The 23,287-nt window shown below is 43.6% G+C and overlaps 1 long non-coding RNA gene across 1 annotated transcript in view; it reads left to right on the plus strand.

Annotated features, from left to right (window-relative positions):
- The window catches only part of LOC309817724, a 113,258-nt gene that overhangs the window by 4,807 nt on the left and 85,164 nt on the right, over positions 1 to 23,287 (plus strand). The window contains exon 2 of the long non-coding RNA XR_014296241.1: positions 10,719 to 10,800. This is a non-coding gene — a long non-coding RNA (uncharacterized lncRNA). The remainder of the gene's footprint in view (positions 1 to 10,718; positions 10,801 to 23,287) is intronic.

Genomic DNA, 23,287 nt, shown 5'->3' on the forward strand with positions numbered 1-23,287 from the left:
AGTTGCGGTGGGCGGGGGCTACTCTTTGTTGTGGTGCGTGGGCTTCTCGTTGTGGTGATTTCTCTTGTTGCGGAGCACAGGCTCTAGGCGCGCGGGCTTCAGTAGTCGTGGCACTTGGGCTCAGTAGTTGTGTCTCACGGGCTCTAGAGAGCAGGCTCAGTAGTTGTGGTGCACGGGCTTAGCTGCTCTGCGGCATGTGGGATCTTCCTGGACCAGGGCTCGAACCCGTGTCCCCTGCATTGGCAGGCGGATTCTTAACCACTGCGCCACTAGGGAAGTCTCTACTTCTTGGTTTTTGCCGGCATCTAGAAGGTAGCTAAATGTTTATATGAGTTGAGAATCTTTAGTTTATGTTTCAGATATCTAACTGGCTTAAGCAAAAAGAATGTGCTAGTTCAAATATCAGGAGGTTTAGGGACTTCCCTCGTGGGTAAGACTCCATGCTCCTAATGCAGGGGTACTGGGTTCAATCCCTGGTCAGGGAACTAGATCCCACATGCATGCCGCAACTAAGAGTTTGTATGCTGCACATACCGCAACTAAACATGCCGCAACGAAGATCCCGAGTGCCGCAGCTAAGACCCAGCGCAGCCAAAATGGATAAATATCAAATATGGGGAGGTTTAGATGTAAGACTAACTGTAGAGATGGCTGGATCAAGCATGCGGTGGGTGCTGGAAGGCCACCATTGTGCCATTTCCTGTTTTTCTCATCTTAGTTTCATTCTACAGTCCGGACATCCCCAGGAGGCTGCTGGCAGCCTCACAGACTCTCAGCATATCAGTGGAAAAGTTCTTTCACTACCCACCTCTCAAACTTAGAAAAAGACTCCTGCTGGTTCTGTTTTTGTCGCATGCGTGTCCCTGGAAGAGTCAGCGTGAACAGCAAATGGTGATACAGCGATGTGAGCCCGTGAACGGGGGAGCGAGTACTGCAGACGATGGACAGAATGAAGGGAGGCATTGCCGAGTCCAGATGGAGTCAGCTGGGCAAGCCTAAACCAACATATCCACTGCAGTACCTGATAATATTTGTTGAGTTAAACAAGCAAAAGTGCAGCTATAATCTCTACATAAGACAGGGAAATTCAGTCTTTTCGATGTATAAAACTTCATGATGCGTATTCATCTGGCGAGCATTTCCCCAAACAAATAAGAACACGACTGTGATGTTTGGGGCGTTGGTTGCGATTTTAGGTATGTTTAGGTGAACAGTACATGCTGCTTGGCATAAATGTTCACCATTGAATTAATCAGTAGTTTTGTTTGCCTTTTTTGAATTATATGAGCTATTTTGGATATTAGAGATGGTACAAGACTGTTGCTCACCAAATCGGTGTAAATGGATGCAAATGTTTCCCTGTGATAAATTTCCATGTAGGGAGCTGTGGTTCTTGGAGTGCTACCAAGGATCTTATCCTACACATAGGGTCAGAGAAGTAGAGGCTAAATAAATGTTTAACAGCTGTGACAATAACGACGATGTCCTTCTACAAAAAGCATTTTGTAGAGTGGGAAGTGATCTCAAAGGTCCTCCCATCATCCCTTACTTCTGAGCATTTGGGAAGAGAGTAGAGTCCCCATTTAGTGAGTGTCCACTAATGTATTTCATACTTGATTTTAAAACCATAAGAAATATACCACTGACATAAACTTTCAAAATCATTCTTTACATCTTCACAGAATTTCTAAGACAAAAGTGATGTGTTATAGCAAACTATACACAGAAACATTCCCTATTCACAAAGCTACAAAATGAATGGGTAAGATTGGTTAGAAGTCTGAAATGGAGGTCAAAGTGAAAGTTTGAAAGGACCCAGGCTGACATGGAAAAGACAGCTGTAATTTCAGAATCTTCTGTTAGGGCTTGAATTCTTAGAAAACTAGCGGCAGAGTAGTGACTGTTAGAATGTGGTAGTATTTTGGAGCCGTACTTCTTGAATCGTATGGACTGATTCCGTTTTTCCTGGGGGAAAAAAAAATCCCAAGTTCTGATGAACTGTGCTATTTCCCAGTAGGCAGATATATTTAAAATAATGAACACACAGAATTCATTCTCTGTGAATAAAAGAGATGGCAAGTTCAAAGTCATTCAACAGCATTCCTTGCTTGGGGAAGTCTACGTCCAGCCTAACATTAGTTTTGTATTTCTGAATCCCCACATGGAAGCCAGAGAGCCCTATTTAAGCTGTCATTTTAAGCGCCAAACTTTCTTTCCCGTATTTTATTCACTCTCTCCCCTTGAGGGAGCACGACTGCACTCTTAGCATGCTTTTGAAGGGCCATTGTCAGCAAGTAAACTTTTCCTAACAGAGTCCTTGGAGTAGCTGCATGGCCACGTTGCACTTAAAAAACAGCTGGAAAAGTAAAATTGTAAGGTCAGGGCTCTCCAAAAGGTCTTTGTAATTCTGAAATTTAATTTTCCTGTTTTTTCATGCACGTATACTCCAAATTTTATTTTATTTTATTTTATTTTTATTTAGTTTTTTGCGTTATGTGGGCCTCTCACTGTTGTGGCCTCTCGCGTTGCGGAGCACAGGCTCCGGACGCGCAGGCTCAGTGGCCATGGCTCACGGGCCCAGCCGCTCCGCAGCATGTGGGATCTTCCCGGACCGGGGCACGAACCCGTGTCCCCTGCATCGGCAGGCGGACTCTCAACCACTGCACCACCAGGGAAGCCCCAAATTTTATTTTTAATTTACTTTTTTCATACACTCCAAATTTTAGAAAATCAGCTCATCACCAACATGACCCCATATTCCCAGTTTTATTATGGAAAAAATGTGGATTCTGTAGGGGACAGAAGCATTCACAAGGTAATATTTAAAATATAAGTTAGCTTCATTTCAGCATTCTGTGAACACAGACGAGTGTAAAGGTTATTTTCCTTCAGTTAGCAAAGAAACTAAAATAACATTTTTACTTAATATTGAGTGAGAAGGATCTCGTAACCACGTAGACTTCATTTCAGTGACCCCACTTGTATGGGCCACCCACCCGAGGTGTGTTTTCATCAGATGTTGACACGTAATTGTTGAAATCAGAGGCATTTCTATTAGTTACACATTTTTCTTGACATTTGACTTAGGCCTTTTTTTTTTCCTGTACTTTGTATGTTAGAGTGGCAAGTGACTGATACTTCCTGCAGCGCAAAGGCTCTCTGAGCATGCTTTTTAGTTGGTTTCTATTTCTGTGCTCAAAGGCGTGGAGCAACGCCAAATTTGCATTCGCTGCTGCTTGTTGAACGTGCACTTGCATGGTCTTTGGTGTTTGTCTCCTCCAGGGGCCTTGCCCGCGCCAGTGCACATTCAACGTCCCTAAGAACCCTGTGGGGCGACCAACGGTGGCGCTCACATGGCAACGGTGGCGCTCACATGGCGACGATGGCTGCATGAGGCACAAAGAGACAGAGTAACTTTCTCGAGATCGCACGCTTGATCGTTGGCCCAGCCGGGATTCATTCCTTGACTGCTTTGCTCTACTGTCCCCCCAGATGTTCAAAAGCAGATGTCCGCTCACGGGGCGTTCACGACGATCGTTGTCATAAAGACATTGCTAAGTGAAGGCAGCAGTGTTCCTGTCCAGCTGCACCGTCACCCCAGGAACTTTAGAGGCTCGTCCTGCAGCAAACCGTTAAACATGGAGGTTCTTGCGTCTCAGGCTTGGGGGTCTCTTCCCTTCTCTATTTGTTCACACGAGGCAGCACTGTTCATGCCCGAAGCTTTGGTGCAGCCTCTTTGCCTCGGGCCTCCGCGTCAGGTGCTGTGATGGCACGAGGACTGTTGATTGGGATTGGCTACCTGTGGATGAAGAGGACTCAGGTTACGACTGAGGGCAAGTCCCTGCCTAAGCAAAGGGGGAAAACCCATCCCACCCCCTGGCACAGCTGAGTGAGGGAAGGAGGGGTGTTGAGGTAGAAAATCAGTGTGCTAATCCCCCGCTTCATGTTTGTATGTTGGGGTTTGTAGACAAAGATCGCCCTGCCTGTTTCTGCAGACGTAGCCTTGGGAACTGTGGTACACCAGTACAGCGTCTTAATTCTGCTCCTTTTGATGCGTGTAGGATGGAGCCTGGACATCAGTATTATCATTAGGGAGACACAGCTCCCAGGTGAATCTAAGGTGTAGCCAGGGCTGAGGACCACTGTTCTTGAGAAGTTCTCAATTTGGCCACCATGACACCAGAGCCATGTTGCAGGTTTGGGCGACGGAGGTGCCCACGTAGAGAGCCAGTGCTAAAATAAGCCTCAGCCTGGTCATCAGGGGGTCTAGAAGATTCTGCACAGCCTGTTGAACAGTCCACGTTGGTCATTCTCCACCTGACCAGTGTGCACGGACTGCAAGGAAAACAACTAGAGTTAGTCTTTCACTTTTCTTCTATGTCATCACTTCCAGGTTCAGAGATTGGCCAATACAGGGAAGTGACCTCAGGAAGAAAGGAAGTAATAGGGTTCTCTCTTGGTCATTTGTGTTTCTTAGTACCCTGTGCCTTCTTTCTGCATTTGTAGGAAGTTGTGGGGATGAATAATGTGTCCTGTTGAGGCTGGCAGTACCCCTGCCGGCTCAGTTCCGGGTGTGGCGTGCTGACCTTGTGCTGGCTGTGAGACTGGGTGTCTCCCACACGTTGCGGGTCCACTGGAATTCTGTGCCTGTTCATGGGCACCGCAGGCCCTATGCAAGAGAGCGGTGGCAAGGGAAAGCAGAAACGCACGTCGCATGCATCCTCTCTGCTCATTCGTGTGTACGCTTTACTGTCCCATCGGACTTCACTTGTAAAACGCAAGCTCAGAGGTAAAATTAGTAAGAATTTCAAGATGGTGACAGCAGAGCAGTAAACCAGGTGTGAGAGCCTTCTGAGCATGGGGCCCATCTAGCTAGCCCTGCTCGGAAATACTCTCCCGTATACCCAGATACCATCTTGGAGGAAAAGGGGAGAAAAGAAATATTTTGCTACGCCTGAAATGAGTCTGTCTTGATTATTGGGTTCTACTTATAAAATAATGAGCTCTTTAAAAAAATTCTCTGTTTTTGAGATTTGTTGCCTTAGTTAAGACTCCCTTGGTTGCTGAGAGAAAAAAGCAAAAATCATCATATGTGGATAAAGAAAATTATTGTTAGAATACAGAACCCGAGGAACGATGGAAGTCCAGAGGGGATGGGCACTGAAAAGGGGAAAGCTTGTGGAAACCATGCTTCTGCTTTGGATTGCCAGGGTCTTTTTAACACTTTAATTAAAATTAATTTTTATTGGAGTTTGGTTGATTTACAATGTTGTGTTAGTTTCAGGTGTACAGCGAAGTGAATCAGTTATACATATACATATATACACTCTTTTTTAGATTCTTTTCCCATATAGGTAATTACAGAGTATTGAGTAGAGTTCCATGCACTATACAATAGGTTCTTATTAGTTATCTATTTTATATAAAGTAGTGTGTATATGTCAATCCCAATCTTCCAATTTATCCCTCCGTCTCCCCCCACCCCCCGCCGCTTCCCCGCTGGTAACCATAAGTTTGTTTTCTACTTCTGTGACTCAAGTTCTGTTTTGTAAATAGGTTCATTTGTACCGTTTCTTTAGATTCCACATATAAGCGATATCATATGATATTTGTCTTTCTCTGTCTGACTTACTTCACTCAGTATGACAGTCTCCAGGTCCATCCGTGTTGCTGCAAATGTGGAATGCCAGGGTCTCGTGGATTCTAATGCAGCATCTCTTGTATTTCCCTTCCTCTCAGGAGATCTGCTCTCTCTGCTTCTCAAGGTGCACGTGAGCAAACGTGGGAGCCCCTCAGTTCAGCCAGACGGCACAAAGAATAGCCTCCCTTTCCCTCTAGGCTGCGTGTCCGGTAGAGAGAACATATGCTTGGCCAAATGTGTATCAGGCTCCATCCCTGGTCCAAGCAATGAGGAACGGCGAGGGATGGGCTTCAAGGCCTGGAGGCTCGAGGGCTGGACAGATACTCCTGACAGTTTCTGCTGCACCTTTGCACTGGATTAAATGTCCTGTGCGTGAAGAATAATCATAATTAATAGTAATCAGGTAATAGTTACAGAGCCCATACTGTGTGCCAGAGCCTTTGCTAATTGTGTTATGTTCCTCATCTCCATCTCCACGATAAATGCTCTGAAGCAGGTAGAGAAAGTGGCCTCGCACACGCTGAAGCACTTTCCCCAGATTACCTGGCCAAATAGAGGGAGCGAAGGAAGGAGACCCAGGTTCGTCGGAGGGCAAAGCTGTACCCTTAGCTGTTGTACTGGGAAGTAGTAAACTGCGGTCGTTTTAGTGCACACTGTTGAGAGACTATTATCACTGTCTTATAGTTTCCCTTCCCCCCGGTTATTCATTGGCTGCTGTCAAAGTGTTGAGACAACTTCTGATCCTTGATTTTGTCCAAGGAACTCGATTAAAGGGATAGTAGCAATTAAGCACAGCAGATTCTCAGAAATGTTTCCCTTTAGTTACTGAGTGACTTTCAGAAGAGTGGGCCTGCATCCTGCAAGATGACGTGCAAAATCCCACAAACGTAATGCCAGATGGAACTGACCCATATGTGAAAATAGGTTTCCTCACATGGTCCGAGTTTATTGTTTTCTATAACTGTCTACAGGCTGCCCCCTGCTGGCTGATGTGAGTGAGACACCGCAGATCCCAGAAGGATGTAAATGGCAGAGAGAAGCCCCAATTCCCAGGGTTGGGAGTGCCAGGGAGGTCTCACTTTAACATGGCCCTAGTCCAGTTAGAAACCAGCAGACTGTCCCCTGCCTGTGCTTTATCATTCCCCACATCACCTCCAAAGAGAAGGCAATCAGCTTTCAGACCCAGTTATCATCATCCACTTGAGTCTACAATGCATCAAAGGGCACACGTGCTCTGTGTCCCTTCCTTGAGACGTGACCGAAATCGCGATATAAAATCAAATATGTAAACATTCAAAAGAAGAAGATGCAAGAGGGAAGAGTTATGGGGACATATGTATATGTATAACTGATTCACTTTGTTATAAAGCAGAAACTAACACACCATTGTAGAGCAATTATACTCCAATAAAGATGTTAAAAAAAAAAAAAAGAAAGCTGAGATTAATATGGTCATTTCTGTCCCTCTCATCTCTTGCCTCCTTCACCTTTATAGAGTACTGATTGATTTAAAGGTAGGTGAATTAGGTTCTGTCCTGAATAAAAGTCAAATGGCTATAGAGCATGTTACTTGTTCAGACCGTTTCTGTGTTTATTTGTATCTAAAATGTTCATTGAGGTTCTAAATAGCCGTTACTTGGAGTCTACTTTATGAACTCATTTTTTTTAGTGAGGAAAACTACATTTTAAAAATAAGTATAATTTCCAGGGGCTTCCCTGGTGGCGCAGTGGTTGAGAGTCCGCCTGCCGATGCAGGGCACACGGGTTCGTGCCCCGGTCCGGGAAGATCCCACATGCCGCGGAGCGGCTGGGCCCGTGAGCCATGGCCGCTGAGCCTGCGCGTCCGGAGCCTGTGCTCCGCAACGGGAGAGGCCACAACAGTGGCAGGCCCGCGTACCGCAAAAAAAAAAAAAAAAAGTATAATTTCTATATTAACTAGTATAATTTCCTATTAATGAGCTCTCATAATTAGAGCTATTGCTAATGTAACTTCTAGGTCATGAAAATAGGCTTTTGAACTATGTTTGTATATGGATATACACACGCACACTCAAGGGGGAATCATTATTTCACAAAAGAAGTGTGAGTTACTTCTACTCCTGTAAGAGTTGAGTTTTTTAAGAAATAAAATATTTGTCTTATTTCTAAAGAAACACGTATTCTTCATAGAAAATTTAAAGGATACAAACAAATACAAATTTAGATAAACAAAGTAATGACTACCCATGTAAAATTAATATGTATGATGTATATTCCCGACACACATAGGCACATATAATGTATAATTTACTTTCTAGAGATTTCTATCTCAAACTTAGTATGAAACATTATATAAAAAGCCATCAGTACGAGATAATCTAACCCAGTAACTGCCAATAACTTAATTGATGATACAGTCAGTGACCTAATATTAAATGTATGTAAGACTCCTGTTTGCATATCTTGCTTCCAGACGTCTTATCAATAACCTAGACTTGTGAAATCATTTTAACGCATAATAATGTCCCCTTGTGAATGATATAAAGAGAAGAAAGATTATATTAAATGTCAATGTTTGATTATTTGCTAGGCTTTTTCACCACCTAAATGATGTCTTCCCAACAGCTTCAACAATGCTGTCTGAACTTGTGTCTTACTAAATTTATAAATTACAACATGCCATGGGTGTCAGTGCTAAAGTATCAAATGGACGAAGAGCAAGACTGTCCATAAAGTAATATGATAGATTTTTTAACACCCGTCAGAGCTCATACTTTGAAGTAAGTGTTTTATTCCACACAGTCTTGTTGAGAGGTTATTAACTGTCTCCTTAATCTATGAATGTATTTTTTCAGCAATATTCACCTGTGAGTGCTCTGTGTGTTGGCATTTTCACAGGCCCGTGGGTATAATAATGAATGAGGCAGGTAGGCTACAGTCTAATGAGGGAGAAAAGATGACACCAGCCATTGTAAGACAGGAGTGTAAGCGTTAAATTAAGGTGGCACCAGTGATGTGGAATCCTGCCTAACCCAGTCCCTGGGGTCAGGTCACGTGTTAAAGCAGCATGACTCCTGAGCTGTATCCTGCCAATGGAATTTCACAGTATGGGTAAAGAGTTTAAAAGTGCATTCATCAGAGAGTCAATGATTATATAATATCTTTGTGTGGTGACAGATGGTAACCAGACTAATCATGGTGATCATTTTGAAATGTATAGAAGTATTAAATCACTGCGTTGTGTAGCAGGAACTAGCATAGTGTTGAAGGTCAATTATACTTCAAGAACAAACAGACTCATAGAAAAAGAGTTCAGACTTGCCAGAATTTGGCTTCTCCAGCTGGCTCTCCTGTGGACTTGATGGTTTATTGCAACTGGATTACAAATAGTTATACTAATCAGTGTTTTAATTTGTTCTTTGTTTCCAAATTGTTTGTGCTTTATGTCTCCCTGCTACACTATGGCTTTGTCAGTGTTACTAGCTGCATTACTTACATCCTGTCTATTTTATAAGATTGTTGTCTCTTAAACAGTACCCAGTGTGTAACCAGGTCTCCAACAAAATTGATGATGACTAAACATCTTGAGGAAATAGATCACATTTATGAGTCTTATAAAATAATTGTAATAATGTGGTTCTAGGTATGGGAAGAAGCAATAAGGGAGAACATTTCCTGGATCATAACAGACAGAGGATCCAGAGAATCTTTAATTATCAACAGGGCCTAATCCGGAAATTAGCACCTGGAGTGGCATATCAACAAGAGTTTTCTCCTGATCTGGGATGAGCCTCCCAGCACCATGGGACTAAATTTGGTCATGCGTGTCTCCCAAGTATTGGTCGACTTCCTGACCAAGAGGATGATTTGAGAAATCGGATGTTTCCTGCCCTGTCAGTAAACAAAGGATGTCACAGTCATCAGTGATTGCAGCCAGGTGAGAGGGTGAGCCCTGAGGGAACTCAGGAAGGGAAGAATACCTGCCATCTAGCAGCCATCAGACGGCAGCCACTCCCCGCGGTGAGCCCTGAGGAAACTCAGGATGTGAAAACACAGGATACTGGTCCCAGATCCTGAGGTGCCTATCAGAGGAAGGATTTCAGTGAGCCCAGACTCTTGCATCTTCCCATACATAGAAAAGCCCTAAATTCTTTAACTTGAGATGTCTGGTTTTCGTTAATTAACAATAATCTTATGACATTCAGACTACCTGCCCTTTGTTGCAAAACTGCCTGGCTCCCCCCTTGCTTTGGAGCAGTTTAACTCTCAGAGCTATCTGAAACAGTGTCTCCTGGGATGCAGTCCTCATTTCACCCCAAATAAAACTTAACTTGCAAAAAAAAAAAAAAGAAAATCAGATTTGTGATTATGAGGTGGGGGGTGGCAAGAGGGGGAATGAGATGAAGGCAGTGGAAAGGTACAAACTTGCAGTTGTAGGGTAAGTAATAGGCATGTAATGTACAACATAATAAAGATAATTAACACTGCTGCACATTTTATATGAAATCGTTAAGAGAATAGATCCTGAATTCTCATCACAAGGAAAAAATGCATGTTTTTTCTGTTTCTTTAATGTAATATATGAGATGATGCATCTTCACTACACATATTGTCATCATTTCATAATGTGTGTAAGTCAGACCATTATGTTCTACATCTTAAAACTTACACAGTGCTGTATGTCAATTCTATCTCAGTAAAACTGGAAAAAAGTACATGATCAGGACTGCATCATAGTCACAGAAAAGGCAGGCAGCTCTTTTTTTTTTGGAATCGTCTTCAAAAGTTTAGAGTATTTTACTGACTATCCCGTAGAGGGGCAAATGATAAATATTTGATATAAATTGGATTATTTTTCTGTGAATACTGCTAGTTCAGTAGAGTCATACTTACCTTTTAAAAGCTCTGGGATTTAGCTGAGGGAATGGCATACAGTAGGTACTTAATGACTATTTACTGATGATTGACTGTGCAAGAGGTCTGACAAAATGATCGATGCACAGCTGAAAATTCTGGTTCTGGCCTAGAACCAGACAGGTCTGAGTGCTGAGCTGGCTTTTCTTGTGGAGCTTTTGCTGATTCATTTCATCACTTGCAGGAGCTCTTCTGCGAGGTGAGAGACTCATTTGAACAAGAAAGGCGGCTGCCAAAGCACACTGAACATGCCTCGGATATTCAGGGTGAGTACTCTGACAAAGACCATACTCGTTTGGATTTTAAAATTCAGATGCATTTGCTGAAGTCAAATCAGTTTGATTTAAAAGTACTCAGTTTGCACGTGCATTTACATACAGACACACAGACTGAAAGTTTAACTGATGTGGCTTAAGGTAAGTCGGCATTTCTTTTCCTGGTTCATGCAGACTGGTTCAAATCCAGAGTGTACCACGTGTAGCTGTGTGACCTTGGGGAGGTTACTTAACCTCTCTGTTTTTCAGTTCCTTAATTCATACATCATGGGTAATGATTACACCTAAATTATAGAATGTGTATGAGGCTAAATGAGTTAATATATGTGAGAGCCTAGAATTTTGTTTGTTACATAGTAAGAACTGTTTAACTATTGCATAATTATTATCTTCAACCATAACAATACTAACATTAAAAATACGTAATTTACCAGATCAAATAACCTATAAAGTGTTTGTCAACGTGTATAAGAAGGTAATGATTATACTTAAAATGTTTCTGAAGCCAAATGGATTAATACATGCAAAGAGTATAGAATACCTTTTGTCACATGGTAACTATTTTATTGTGATTATCCTTAACCATAATAATATTAACGTTAAGAACATTTAGATTACTAGGTCCAACTAGTATTTTAAACTAGTTTACCATTTAGCTTTTGCTTGTTTTTAATGTTTTCACTGTGTTGAAAAATATGAATTACCAAAATGAGAATGAAATTACATGGTTAAAATGGAAACACAGTAATTTAGAATACCTTTTCTCTGTAGGTGAAAAATATATCCTCAAGAAATCCAATTCCTTGAAACTGAATGCATTTTAAAATTCTAATTCCTTTTTCTTGCAATTTATAGATCTGGCATTATTAAAATATTCATATCTTTGAGCTCATGTGGCATAACAAATTTAATTTGCAAAACAAAGACGACATGAATAGAACATGGTCCATAATCACTTTTTTTAAGCCTCATGTTGTAGGCACTTCATTAGAGAGACACGTCAGACATATTTCCTAACTCCATAGAGCTTTCCAAATAACCTCTTAGAAAGTCATGAAATAATACAGTTCTGGAACAAGACATTTTGTATTGTTTTCACTGTTTCTCAGTTGTATAGGGTACCACCCCACCGTCCTTGACAGCGTTGTTTGACATGTATGGAGCTGCTTTGTGTTATTTTTCACCAGAAGGTCTTTATACTACAGTGTAATTGGATACTGTGAAAGGGGGGATGGAGGACGAAGAACCACAGATTGCATTCCTGGTCCAGCGGCAGCTGCAGTGCAAAGATGGCCCTCAAGTAGCAAGGCACTGGGCAGAAATGGCCAGACCCTCATACTGATGACCATACTCCATCAATGGGGAAAGGCTGGGGGCTTCCCCCCAAAGTGTGGGGCTTCCATTTAAACACGGGAGCAGACCCCAGGGGGCTGCCACTGGAGGCTGCCAGCTAAGTGTGCTCCTTGCAGCTGATAAATATTGGGTTGGCCAAAAAGTTCGTTAGGTGTCTTCTGTAAGATGTTACGGAAGAACCCAAACGAACTTTCTGGCCAACCCAATAGGTTCTTCCTCGAAGGCACATTCGCGTAGCACATCTGCAAGACTGCTCTCACCCCGGTTTCTAAATCCAGCTGAGCCTCTGTCTAGAGTCTGACGGTTTGCTGTGTATACCAAAGACTTCCATAGTTCAACATTGTTACATGGCTGGGGGTGTCTGATTTCACAGAGTGTCTCATTTGAAGAACACTCATGTTTGCTTTTGGTTTGGGGGCAGAGTATGTGGGAAGAGGGTAAAGATTAGCTCAAAGGGTTTTCCTGTGATTAAGGTTGTCTCTTTGCAGGGCCAGTGACTCTGCCTATAGCAGGGATGATTGGTATTAGTTCTAGCAGTAGTAGTAGTAATAGTAATAGTTATAGCAGTAAAAGGAGGGTAAAGAGGACGAGGAGTAACAGTAACAGCAACAAAAGCAATGATACAGTCGTTACTGTTTCTTTGACATGGGGCTAAGGTCTGCCATGTAACTCCCACGCAGTACTTCCCATAGCGCTACAGAACAGGAGCATTGGCATTATTTTAATTTTAGATGTGATATTTGCAGAGGTTAAGTAACTTGCCCCAGCTTATCAAGCTAATAAATGATAGAAGTGGAATTCAGACCCGTGTGGCAGGAATCCCAGGCACCTGCTCCTGTCTGCTGCCGTTGCTAATCAAGATGTGGGCATGGTTATTCCCTATGCTTCTTGTAGAAGACGCCTGGTACCTGTGTATTTGATTTTTGAAACCTCAATTTCCTCACCTGTAGAAAGTCAATAATAACCAACCTGACTTTCTCATGGAGTTAATGTGAGAAAAAAAAAAAAAGATGATGTTGAGAAAGTGGTTTGTAAAGTATAAACTCTTCATAAATACGTGTTGGTTATTATCGTAGTGGTATGAAATATTCTGTGTTCTAGAAAGGAGACTAAAAGTTTGACCATAGCAAGGGTGGGAACTTCATTCTCAGGAATTATACTCCCAGAATTTGAGATCTGGAAAAGCTTTGGAGAGTGTCCAGTTCAGTGGTTCTCAGCCCAGCTGCTTGTTTGTATCACTTAGGGGAGCTTTTAAAAATTGTCGATGCCCAAGATTCACTCCATTTTTAGAAATCTTGTTTAATTTGTCTGCAGTAGGGCTTAGACATCTCAGTATATGTATATGCGTATGTATTTGTGCATGTAAACATGTGTATGCATATGTAGGTATAGGTGTATGCTTGTGTATGTCTGTTTTCTCCAAAGATGATTCTAATGTGTAGTCAGGGGCAAAAATGACTGAATGGAACCAACAAGCTTGTTTCTGACAACTGGGGTAACTTTTTGTTTACCCAGGACAGTTGCAGCTGACACCTGTTGCCCATTGACCCAGCTGATAAGCCCACCCCCTTTCCCTCTCACGTGCCCTGGTTTGGATGATAAATTATACCATCTCCTGCTGATAAGGAACTGAGGCTTTGGGAGGCTGTTTTCCTTCTAAAGGGAATTGAGTATAGTGCCCACCTTGGGCTTTCAGGGGTTGCTTTGGAGTCGTGTTGGACACCGTGTAAGTAAGCAGGATGCTTCTTGACAAGCTGAGAGAATTTCTTAGTTTTGCTGTGATAATGAGAGCTCTTTAAAAATAGAACTATGCTGTGTTTCCACGTGACCCACCTACGTTTTGCAATACTGAGGTCTCATCATCTCATCTGATTCATTTATGCGGGGAACATGTCATCACTGTTTCGGTTCCTGAAAGCACCTTCTCGTGAATGCTAGCAATTGTTATTTAGGAAATTAAATTTAGAAAACAGAGAGACTTCCATGGTGGCGCAGTGGTTAAGAATCCGCCTTCCAATGCAGGGGACATGGGTTCGAGCCCTGGTCTGGGAAGAACCCACATGCCGCGGAGCAACTAAGCCTGTACGCCACAACTACTGAGCCTGTGCTCTAGAGCCCGCGAGCCACAACTACTGAGCCCACATGCCACAACTCCTGAAGTCGGCGCACCTAGAGCCCGTGCTCGGCAACAAGAGAAGCCACCGCAATGAAAGCGCATGCACTGCAACAAAGAGTAGTCCCTGCTCGCCACAACTAGAGAAAGCCCGCGCACAGCAATGAAGACCCAACACAGCCAAAAATAAATAAATAAATAAATTTATTAAAAAATAAAGAAAACAGATCAACAGCTGCCTCGGTACTAGTTCTCTTAACACCATGCAGGGCAACATGGACCCTGCTGGATATGACATGCCTGATGACGACATTTATGTCGTCCAAAAGGAAATTTGTCCAAAAGGAAATTTGACATTGACCAAGAGATCTGACCTGTAGTTGCTCTGACAGGCCTTGGTGCTGTCTTCTCGGTTGAGACTTTCTTAGCCAATGTCAAATCTGATATTGGCATTAAGGTCCGCATAACCTAGGATATACATGCCCCAGCATAACTAAGGTACTTCTCAGCCAATAGTCTGGCTTTACTGGAAGTCTGTGTTCAGTACACACATGAATCCGTGGATGTGGGTATGTTTCTGTGATAATAGTAAGCACGTCTCCCCAACATTGGAGTTATTATTCTGGGATGACTCAATCAGAAGTGCAGCTCTCGGAAAGTGGAATGTTTCCATTGACATCCATCAGAGTGAAACCAAGGACGGTAGGTGTTCCTATTACCCAGCATTGATGGCTTTACCTCCTTGAGGAATCCAGGGATTGAACGGTACCCTGAAGATCCAATGCGTCATCCAGGAGACTGGAGTATCCAGTTTTGTTTGTCGTATATTGTAGGTGAAAGTCAGAGATTGATTTTGACGTATTAGAGATTCCTTCACTTACAAGTCTCAGAAAAACTCTTTGCAAACTATACTGACACTTTCCTTGATTTCAGAATGGCAGTGGTCTCACTCCTGATGTTGGAAATGCGTTTGGCTGTCCCAAATGGCTCCTTGGCAAGCAGTGGGCCCCTATTACTGAAAAAAGAAAAGTATAACTCCTATTGTTAGGATTTAGAGTCCAAGAAGTTCATACTGTTATTATTACCTAGTTTGAAAAAGAAAGGTTAGCAAATTTCCCCAGACATTGTCTGAGGAAGGGGGTCAATTAAAAGAGACATTTAGTGCCTTCCAGTTCTGTTTCCAGAGTCTCCCAAGACATGCTGGCTGTCCCTACTCTGTATTCTTAGTGCACCACACACATTCCTTTATCATGATTCATAGCACATTGTACTGGAATTACTTGTTTGCAAGTCTTTCTCTCGTGCTAGACTGGAGAGCAGAAACCATGCCGTACTTGTCTTTGCATCCCCAGCACTTAGCAAAGAAATGAACACATATTGGACATACAAAGAACCTTGAGTGAATTAATAACTGACCGCAGAACAAAAAGGAGCTTGAGTATCAATCAAGAATTGCGTCCTTGTGTAACCGAAAGTGGGGTCCGGCTGCTCGCCCCTGAAAAGCTAATAAAGAGGCGAGATTGATGGGAAGGAAAGTGTGCTTTATTTTGGGTGCTGGCAACTGGGGAGGAGGGTGGACTTCTGTCCAGAAGCTGACTCCGCCCCCCCCCCCCCCCCCGCCCCGCTCCCGACAATCAGTGGGCAAGAGCTTTTATAGGCTGAGCGAGGAGACTGCATGTAGAAACAGCACAGTCAGCTCTGACCGTCATCTTGAAATTGGTCATCGGTGATTTGACCAGCATCATCTTGATTGTTTTAAGTACAGTTAATCTCCAGTTCCAGGGTCGGTTTGTTTCCATTTCTTTGAGGCCAGTTCTTGGAATTGTGGCAGCTTATGTCATGACTATGGTCTGGTCATCACGCAGTTAACTTCTTCCACCTGCTGGGGCTTTCCGTATCTGTAAGACAGCTCACAGGATGTGGCTCAGAATATGATCTATAGCCCTTGAGGAGGAACTAAAAGGTCCTTGACTTTGCTTAATGACTAAATTATTATTATTTGGTCTCCTTTGACTGTTTTCCTTTGCTTCTGCATTTTCTTACTTCTCTGATTAAACTTATTCTTTGGCTAAAGTGTTTCCACAGACAGAAGGCAGGGGGAGGACATGGTGGGGAAGGACCATAGGGTCCTGCTCCGTTTCACTTGGAGAGGACACATAGCAAGCTGCGATATTCCTGCTGAAATGAAAATACAGAATGAAACATCACGGAAGCCAGACATTTCCTCTGAATAAGGAGCTTAAACTCATTCAGTATTTGGAGAGGATCGACTCCCTACTCTACCTGCTTGGAAGAACGAGGGAGGTAGGGAGAGCTTATCAAAATCTGGTTTTGCTCAAATTAATCAATATGTTTTGACGCCTCTCTACTACAGATGCTGAAACAGTCACGCTCATCAGAGTCCGTTCTGAGTTAATCCGATCAGTGCGGAATGTCTTACAACACGGAAATGTCCAAAGCTTCATGATACACTTTCTGGAATAGTGGGATTATGAGACCAACCAAGGATGACCCGGTGAAACGATTTTAAGAAGTCCTAGAAAATTCTGGCTCATTAGCTGGGTGAAGATCACTGCACACATAACAATGAACGTTAATTGCTAAGTCCCTTGTCACCTGCTTAGAATGCTCATCTGCGACAGCTCAGTTGTCACCCCCAAAATGAGAGAACTCTGAGCCTTCCTGAGTCCGTTAGGCTTTCAATGTGTTTTTCTTACCTAAAGGTATCGGTTTCTGAGCATTGCATCACCTACGTGTCAAAAAAACAACAACAACAAAAAAAACTGTATATGGAGTTGGACTCCTGAACAGAGAGGTGCTTTTTTTTTTTTTTTTTTTTTTTGCGGTACGCGGGCCTCTCACTGTTGTAGCCTCTCCCATTGTGGAGCACAGGCTCTGGATGCGCAAGCTCAGCGGCCATGGCTCACGGGCCCAGGCACTCCGCGTCATGTGGGATCTTCCCGGACCGGGGCACGAACCCTTGTCCCCTGCATTGGCAGGCGGACTCCCAGCCACTGCGCCACCAGGGAAGCCCGAGAGGTGCTTTTTATAATACCAAGCAGCTACTGATTTTCCTGTGTGCATTCAAGGGAGCATAAACCACCTGGCTGAGTTGAGTTGCTCCTATCCATCAAGCGTCACATGGCCGCAAGACACCAGCTTTGCTTACTAATCAAAAGCAATGTTGTCGATGTACCAGGTTAATGCACAGATTGATAAAGTTAGGCAGTTATCGTGGAACTAGGGAGGTTTTATAACCGTGCCAGGTTCTATACTTTTACAACTCATAGTGTTTACAGACCACTTTGGTTATTTTTCTCCAAGGATAAATCAGTGCCTTTAATCTTGTTATCATCTATACATCACTGAGGTATTTTGCTCTGTGCTTCTACCTGTTTACAAGATTAATGAAGCTCTTCCTTTGGATCTCAAACCAGCATATGATGTAAGAACCAACTGGCAACTTCCGACTCCTGGGAACCCACACACAGCTAGCTCTCTGACATCCAAGCCATCAACATTTTAAGAAAACTAATAGGGATTTGGAACTATGTTGCTGTCCCAAAACCATATGGTAGCGGAAAATTTCCCTGAAGTTAGCCCTGGGCTTGGTGGCAGGGTTGACCACTGCACTTGGCCTTTCTTCAGAGGTCTTTTCTCTGCCTTTCTGCTTGAAGGGGCGGGGCTTGATTATCTACCGTCCTCCACTGTCCCCTTGAAAGGAAATCTTGCAAATAACCCACTTCACAATTTACCACGAGCAGTGAATTTTTTTTTTTTCTTTGCGGTATGCGGGCTTCTCACTGCTGTGGCCTCTCCCGTTGCGGAGCACAGGCTCTGCACGTGCAGGCTCAGCGACCATGGCTCACGGGCCCAGCTGCTCCGCGGCATGTGGTATCTTCCCGGACCGGGGCACGAACCCGTGTCCCCTGTATCGGCAGGCAGACTATCAACCACTGCGCCATCAGGGAAGCCCCGAGCAGTTAATTTTTAATATGACTTGCGTAATGGTGATTATATATTTCTGTTTCTCGAAAAACAGGAGAGACTTTAAAATATGATAACCTTGGACAAGCAGTGTGATTTTTTAACAAGAATATGTTATGTGTGGGACTTCCCTGGTGGTCCAGTGGTAAAGAATCCGCCTTCCAATGCAGGGGACATGGGTTCGATCCCTGGCTGGGGAACTAAGATCCAGCATGCCGAAGGGCAGCTAAGCCCACGTATCACAGCTACTGAGCCCACACACTCTGGAGTCTGCGTGCCACAACTGGAGAGAAGCCTGCGTGCCATAACGTAGAGCCCGGGCGCCATCATGAAAGATCCTGCATGCCGCAGCGAAGATCCTGCGTGCCGCGACTGAGACCCGATGCAGCCCAAATAATAATAAATGAAGTAAATATTAAAAAAAGAATATGTTATGCATAAGCTGCAGTGAAAGAATATTTAATTGTCTAATACATTTCATCTGAATATTGTTTGTTCCATTATTTTTATATTTTGGTGGTTCTTCATATTTTTTAATCAAAAAAAAAGGTGTATTTTAGGAGTAGGTAGCTCTGACATCCAGTTCTAATTTTCCAAATAGACATTTCTGAGATGATTTTTCTAAAAGGTCACATTTTGGCTTTTGCACAAGCAATTGAGTTACACTTCCCAGGAATAAAACTTTTTTCAATAAAATTTACACTCTGATATCCCTGATATGATCAATTTCAGATTTCAAAATAATGAGGAAATAAGTATACTAAATTAATTTCAAGAAGCGTTACTTTTAGAGCTTCCTGCTGCTCTGGCGATAGCAAAAGTGCATACCTTTCTACAGTGGAGAACTCGTTAGAATCAATTTTTTTTTTTTTTTTTTTTTTTTTTGTGGTACACGGGCCTCTCACTGCTGTGGCCTCTCCCGTTGTGGAGCACGGGCTCCGGATGCACAGGCCCAGCGACCATGGCTCACGGGCCCAGCCGCTATGCGGCACGTGGGATCTTCCTGGACCGGGGCACAAACCCGTGTCCCCTGCATCGGCAGGCGGACTCCCAACCACTGCGCCACCAGGGAAGCCCCTAGAATCAATTTTTTAAGTGGCTTGATAGGGAGTCTACAGTGACTGCAAGACCCAAGAATTTGCTTCTTTGGCCTTTTAATAAGATTCTAGTAGAGATGTGGCTTACTATTTCTAGGCAAATTGTTCCTCACAATAATAGTGAATATTCTTTTGTGTTTCATAGACCTGTGTGTTCTGCGAAGTTCAGGATTTCAGATAGAGCCGAATAAAAGTTGTTGCAGTATTTGGTGACTCACTAGGGCTGTTGGTTTGTCCTTGTCCACACCGTCAAGAAGCAGTCATAGCCTCTTCAAATCAGGGTGCTGCCCACACTCCATGCAGGTGTTGCAGCCCCTCTCTGGCCTGGTGTCTGAGTTTATTGCTGTCCTTCTCTTGGCAGAAGGTCCACCTGCTTTCAAATCCCATTAAACTCAGTCATAAGGAGAGCAAAATGTTGTGACTGTAAACACACCTTCTCTTTCATATCTATCCAGGTATTTCTGTTACACTTCAAGGAATCTCTGTCAGTTGAAACTCGTTGAGTACAGATGGCAGACAAGCACATGTCATCAGGGAAATGCAAATTCAAACAGTAATGAGATAGCACTACACAGCATTAACATGGTGGGAATCCAAAACACTGACAGCACCAAACGTTGATGAGGAAGTGGAGCAACAGGAACTCTCATCCATGCTGGTGGGAACGCAACACAGTGCAGCCAGTTCAGAAGACCGTTTGGTGGTTTCTTACAAAACAACATACTCTCATCATACAGTCCAGCAAGTGTGCTTCCTGTGTCTATCCTAAGGTAGACATCCACACAGAAACCTGCACATGGGTCTTTGTAGCAGCTGTATTCATAATTGCCCAAACTCGGATGCAACCAAGATGTCCTTCAGTAGGTGAGTGGATACGTAGACTGTGGTGTATCCAGGCAGTGGCATGTCAATGCCAAAAAGAGATGAGCTATCAAACTATGAAAAAACATGGAGGAACCTTAAATGCATGTTACTAAGTGAAAGAAGCCCATCTGAAAAGGCTACATACTGTATGATTCCACCTAGAGGACATTCTGGAAAAGGAAAAACTGTGGCTACGGTAGAAGGATCACTGGTTGCCAAGGATTGGGGCTGGGGAGGTGAAGCGGGAGGGATGAATAAACAGAGCACAGAGGAAACTTAGGGCAGTGAAAATACTCTTAATGATACTATAATGATGGATACTTGCCCAAACCCACAGAATATACAACGCCAAGAGGGAACCGTAACGTACTATGGACTTGGGTGATAATGCCGTGTCGGTGTAGGTTCATCGACTGAAATCAGTCACCTCTCTGGTTGATAATGGAGGAGACTCGACATCTGCAGGGGCTGAATGTACATATGAAATCTCTGTACCTTCCTCTCAGATTTACTGTGAACCTAAAACTGCTCTCAAAAAAATAGTCAATAAAAACAAAAGCAAAGCTAGTAGAGGAGTCACAATTTGGTGTGGAATGTCAGATGATTGTAAGAGGTTGGAGCCCTAATTGATTATCTTTAAATGCAGTCTAATCCTCTGGTTGTTGTAAAATTACAAATACCCTGCGTTCCCCTCTCTTGGTTTACTGCGTAGTTGCTTTGCAGACATTCTGGCTCTAGGCCCGTGTTTGGGTTATTTTATGAATCTACCTCTGTGTCCTAGATCCAGAAACATGCTTCCTGCCGGTACCTTCCAGGCTGCATGCCTTGCCTTTCCCTGGGGTTGCCTTGACACCGTCTGAGTCAGTGCCTTTCTGTGTACTGGCACGGGTCTCCCTGGATGCTACATCCTGCCAGGCACCTCAATGTGAATTTCTACTCCAGAGTCCACAGGAACCCATATTTCCATCTTTCTGTGCAAATGTGTGGCGTTTTAATAATTTTAGAAACAGTTTACTAAGTACCCACTACGAGCTAGATATTCCACTCAGCACTAGACATCACAGTATCGTGTGTTCTGCCCAACAACCTGGACAAGAGGTGGGCAGTTATTTTATCCCTTTTGAGATCAGGAACCTAAATTTTACTGGCGTTCAGTAACTTTCCCAAGGTTATACGGCTGAGAATTGGACGAGCCTGAACCAAAGAGCTGTATGATCCCAAAGCCCGCACTTTAAATCACCATAATGCCTCTGAGCTGAGCACTTTGCTTCCGTCACTGGCTTTCTGCCAGGTCTAGTGGGTCTAAACCGTCTCAGACCCCAGCCCTGTTTGCGGCAGCATCCCGTGCTTCTGTGTGTGCACGCTCAGTTTCAGAGCTGTTTTCTCCTGTTCCACCATCCGTGTTCTTTCATTCAGGCCTTATTCGCACACGTGTTTCCTTCGGTTGTACCGCCTGCTTCCCCGTCCTCTGCCTGTGTTGTTCCCTCCTCACCCTAGGCGCCCGCTACAGACTCACCCATCACACGTAACGCTTCCTCTGCCGTCGCCTGCTAAGCTAGCTTCGTCGCTCTGAGCTCTCTTCTGTGGCTTCATGCGTCGAGTTGTGGTTTCTTTCTGGTGTGGCTCTGTGACACTCTGAGTTCCTTATAGACCAGATCATGTTTCCTTCATCTCTGTTATCTCCAAGACCACCCCCAGTGCTGAGACCGTGATACTTACTGGTGTAATAAATACTTGCTCAAGTTATCCATGTGAACATTTCCTGCCACTTTGCTCCCCCAGCCCTGGTTGACGCTAGTTCTTAATGTCACATCATCAAAATGTCATGGCATCTAAGAGTGTCTCTCTACTGCGTCTTCTCCACTGTCTTAAAAGTGATCAACTCAGCATCTCATCACTTCTGTTATAGATGGTGAACATCTTATAGGCGACTTGCCTTCAGAGCTTTTGTTGTGTACAGACCCTTGCCTCCGACTTCACCCTTCATCAAATTCCACGTGTCCTACTTTTCCATCAGTGTCTGCCTTGGCGCCCGTCTTTGCCCTGTGCGTTCTTGGGAATGCTTCTTGCTGATGCCTTTACCCTGTGGCATGAATTTACTGGCTTGGCCATGAGACCTTATTGTGTGTGGTCTCCTGTGTTCCCAGCAAGATAGAAGAACCTTGAGAACCTTGAAACACCTGTCTTTTGCCCCTTGGCATAGTTTGTTTTTCAGTGATGGTGACATGCCTTGTGTTAGTCCATCAGTAAGCTCCAGTAACTGTGTATTCAGCATCTGGAGTTAATAGAAGATCCGTTATTCTCATTCTTCCTCTCTCTCTCTCTCTCTCCCCCTCCCCCCCCCCCCTTGCCATCCATCCTTCTTCCTTCCTCTTTTTAAGTGTTGACCTCTGATCTTCAAATTACAGATTAGAAATAGAAATTTAAAAATAAATAAAAATTTTAATTTAAAGAAAAATAATTAAAAGGAAGTAGTAAATAATACCTACCGGTAATACAAGGATAGCCATTGGTGGGCACGTGTAAGAAGGGTCCCTCTTTTTGCCCCCCTCCATGATTCTGCATCACTGTCTTTCTTCACTGGCACCCACCCATGTGTCAAGTGCCTAATCAGCTTACATGCTCAGTTTTCAAGGATCGTGAGTTTTGTTGTGCTTCTGCCTTTGCACAAACGGTTGACTTCACTGAGCAGGTCCTCCTCCCTCGTCTGTCTTGACTGTTTGGAATCTCCCCACCGCTTCTTTGGACCAGCTAAGACTCCCTTCCTTTGGGTTGGCGTCTCAAATTGTGTCCTTCCTGGTTGAGGCGGACAGAGATGCTCCCTCCTGCCTGTCTTGATCCACTATTATTACATTTCCCGACTGGCTCATCACTGCTTATTTACATAACCATATTTATGTATATCACTGTTTATTTACTAACCAAGTTTAGATTTTATCTTGTTCTTCTTTGTGTCCAAATACCATGCGAGCTGCCTAGTGCATCCTGGCCAGGAAGCAGTTACTGAAAGGTCCTTCCAACTGCACATACACTTTAAAGACTTGATTACTTATCCAGCCTTGGG

This window comes from Grampus griseus (assembly GCF_964374135.1).
Source record: "Grampus griseus genome assembly, chromosome: Y".
Lineage (NCBI taxonomy): Eukaryota > Metazoa > Chordata > Mammalia > Artiodactyla > Delphinidae > Grampus > Grampus griseus.